Genomic DNA, 3,963 nt, shown 5'->3' with positions numbered 1-3,963 from the left:
TCTGTGAACTCTGTAATTTGCTACAATAATGGTCAATTGCGCTGTCTACGGATGCGTCAATAGGTCCTGCAGGTGTAAAAACTCCGAGAAGAGCACAGTTGTCAACTTTTTGGGGTAGACGCCTGCTGTGGCGGGTCTTGCAATGTTGCTTCTGTTGCGTCTAGTGGTTAGAGCGCCCGTCTCGGCTGCGGGAGGTGGTTAGTTCGAAACCCACCGCCGGATACCCACCGGTAAAAATGGGTACAAGCGTCCCCCGGCCTGGCGCTCGGCTTTTCCAGGGGTGTGCGTTTGGGAGAGGCTCCGTAAACCCCGCTGCGCGCCCCTCCTCCGCAGTGGGCCCAAACCCAGTTTCGAACCTCGCAGCCTGCAAAGGTGGTTCTGTTTGTCTTGCAAAGGTACTTCCTTTGACCCTCACCTGAAGTGCTCCCTTAGAGCCTCAGCTGCAGCAGTCCTCTTCACAGGGACCATATTACTACACTGAGAACACTTCCCGCATTGACTGTTTTGGTAAGGCTCTGTTAGCATTACTGAAGGTTATATAAAAAGAATTCACAGTGTATTTATTGCATCAGTCATTTATCGGAAATTTTGCGCATAGATACTTCAATCATTTGTGCTCCTGGAAACTAAGAGGTACGGTTTCTTCACGTCGTTGGGATACAAGCGGGAGAGTGTGTGTACTTGGGAGGTTTGTGTACAGTGCGAGTTGCTTACAGCACCTTCGGTCACGTATTCTCCAAGTGTGCAGTTCTGTACTTACAGTAGTACGTAGTACATGTTATGTTGGTGCGGTAGCTACCCGTATAGCTACTCGTTGTTGCAGTACTTTTTTTTTATGTTGCTTTCCCGAGAACTGGCCCTCATATGTAAGTACATCGTTGTTGCTTTCAGCTGTTTTGCCCCCCCCCCCCCCTCCCGCTCCACTTTTGCCCTTAGGCACAGCCTGCCTGTATGCTAGCACACCGTTTGTTGTGTGTGCTTCGCCCCTCTGTACCTGTGTACTGCAAAGAAGCACCAGGGCAGATGACCATCACTGTATTTTAGTTCATGTCATGGGCCGCCGGGACTTCATGTTCTGCCTTGTTGTTCATGCTTACACTTTCGTTAACTGTTAATTTGTGAAATATAAACAAAGGTAAACTTTTCTCATATAGCTGTAAATATTTCGTCATACTGTCCAGGATGCCAAATGAGTTGTTGGGATGTCAGGCTGACGCTAGAAATATATTGATCCTTGTTTACCCTTTTGTGCTGTGCTACTACCACAAATTCTGAACAGGACCAGTCAATTCATTTTTTATTGCTGTCCAAAAAAAAATTAAGTATACTTTCTTCATCAGTTTAAAAGCACTTATGCTTGTGTTGCCTCATATATGTTCTGTTTTCACCCAGAACCTCTCCACCTTCCCCGGTACTTCAAAAAATAAAAGTAGTCACTGAGCCGAGCTTAAGTGTCCTTTGCTACTTTCACTAGAAGCACATGACCCTACTAGTCCATGTCATGGGCACGGTTAATGCAGACTTTGCAGAGTATGCTTTTCTTGTCTGCAATATTTGGACATTTTGAAACGATATTCATCACTGCTCGTAGCGGGCATGCCCAAGTGGACGAAAATACTGACTTTTCTAGTTGATGTTGGGACTTGGGTCACAGGTGCTGACTCTGTAACTACAAAAGGCCTCGAATTCAACCGGGAAGGGCATTCTTACACATCTCTTGACTGTGGACCAGTGCACTTGTGCTATTTTGAAAACATGAAATAATACAGATCAAAACAGGATTGCTGTGCTGTGTGTTTAAATGTTTGGTTACTGGACAGTAGGTACAGCAATTTCGCAAAAGTCCATGTGCCTAGTACCTTGTCACAAGAATGCACACTAAGAGACATATATATTACTTTGGTTGTTTTTATTCAAAAAGTCTTGTGAGCTTGAAAAATTCCTTCATGCTGACAAAAGTATGTTCTCTGTGCGAGTTCAAAGTGTTGTGGTGGTGCCTGCTGGCCACAAGGTCAAAAGACATGCACCCAGAGAGAGAAAGACCCTTTACTGGCGTTTAAATTTCGCTTACATGCTACTCTGTGTAGGAAGGGGAATTCGGGAGGTAAAGATGGAAAAAGAATCCTGAGGAGATAAAATGCGGCCATTAAGTGTGTTCTAAGGTACATCGTGGAGTAATGGTATAAAATTAAATGATGAAATGCATAGTTAGATAAATGTGCTTATAGAGTTCACAGCGTGAAAAATGCCCAAGGGTAGCATTTAAGATGAACTTAAAGTTTTTCTAAAAGTCCAATGTCTTTCAAATACGTAAATAAAAAGTTCATTGCAAGTCTCTGTGCCTAGGGCAGCCTAAGGGACTTAAAACAATGTCCATTGTTAAAGGCACTGGGAAGAGCTTTTCCATGCTATGTTCGTAGTATGCACGCTCGTCAGCGTACGCAGGACATTCAAAAGACATGCACATGTTTATTCAAAGCTTTGGGCACTAAAAACAATATTACTGCTTAGAAGTGTGCTTCCTGTCGTAGCAGTATGCGCACACATGCATGTCCTTTTAAGAACCAGCTGGCAGTAAATTTACTGCCAGTAGAATATTATACCTACAGCTGTATGCGCTCACATTTTCTGTGATTCAGTTAACTTGCTACTCCTGTGTGGGTAAAGAAAGATCACTTGGGCCTTACTTCTTTAGTTAATGGGTTTAACGTCTCAAAGCAATTCAGGCTATGAGAGACGGCATAGTAGAATAGTCCAGAAATTTCAACCTTCTGGGTTTTACAACGTGCACTGACATCGCACAACCCAAGGGCGCCTTGGTTTACCCATAACAAAAGGGGTCGCCGCGGCATGGAACTTAGGGTCTACCTCAGTCTTTTTGTGAGCCCAAGTATTCAATGTAAGTGTAGTTAATGCAAAAATGGTCATACTTATATCTGTACTTTAGCAAAGAGATGCCGCTCTTTTGCTGTTATACACATCTGAAAAAAATTTAAGGTTTAATGCGGGAAATTTAATAAAGCAAGCAAGAACACTAGTTTGGTGTAGTTTACTTTGATATACGTGATATATGGTGTATGTAGATGACTTTGTATCTTCTTGCCTGCTGTTCCTTGCATCGCTTAGCGCATGTTTCTCGACATTTGACAGCTGCCACAAAGGACCAGGTCTGCTATCTTGAGGTTGAAGATCAGGACAGTTTACATGGGTAAACGACATGAAAACGTGTTGCTGCTGACGTCACACGCAAATTTAACGCAAGCAAACACAAAGGCAAGTAATTTTAAGACAGATGATGTCACAGAAACAGCCGAAAAGTGGCCAGCCATGCCACCTGCCAGAGGCATGCTGTGAGGTGGGCCGTAATGTGTGCTGCTCAAACTGCCAGGAGTGACATAGATATAAAGCCCAACTTTAACCAAGCCATATGAATGTGCTTGTGTGACCTAGGGTAGCATGTCTAGCCTGGGACCCAAGAGTCCTGAAGGCGATTCTGATCTCGCCCTCCCATCTCAATGGCGAAGCTAAAGTTAGCAGCATTTGCCGATTCAACCGTGACACGTGGTCTTGTGACGTCACGGGAATCACCTGTTCGTGTTACCTGCCAACTGCAAGAGGCATCCTCAAATAGTTGAATACAGAGGCCACGGCATCATACATACCTCACATCTTTTTTATTTACTCCATGCTATATAGCTTTTGCAGTAAATTTGAATTTGACATAATTTTTTTGCTTTTTCTTGGTTATTGAAAAGTCCTACCTTTGTTAAAAAGCTAAGGTGCCATTTAAAAGCACTTTATGAAGCAGAATGTATATAATAGGTCACAATCTTTTGACTCTTTTATGAGGTACAAGCAGCCCAAAGCTAAAGATGTATGTAAGGTGAGGATGGGTCTTGTCTGCTTCCCTGAGAAACTTTGGCAGCTTCACAAGTTCCCCATTGTGCAGCTTGACTGCACACC

This window comes from Amblyomma maculatum, chromosome 7, assembly GCF_055883805.1.
Source record: "Amblyomma maculatum isolate TAMU_Amacu chromosome 7, ASM5588380v1, whole genome shotgun sequence".
Taxonomy (NCBI): Eukaryota; Metazoa; Arthropoda; class Arachnida; order Ixodida; family Ixodidae; genus Amblyomma; species Amblyomma maculatum.
This window is presented reverse-complemented; position numbering follows the sequence as displayed.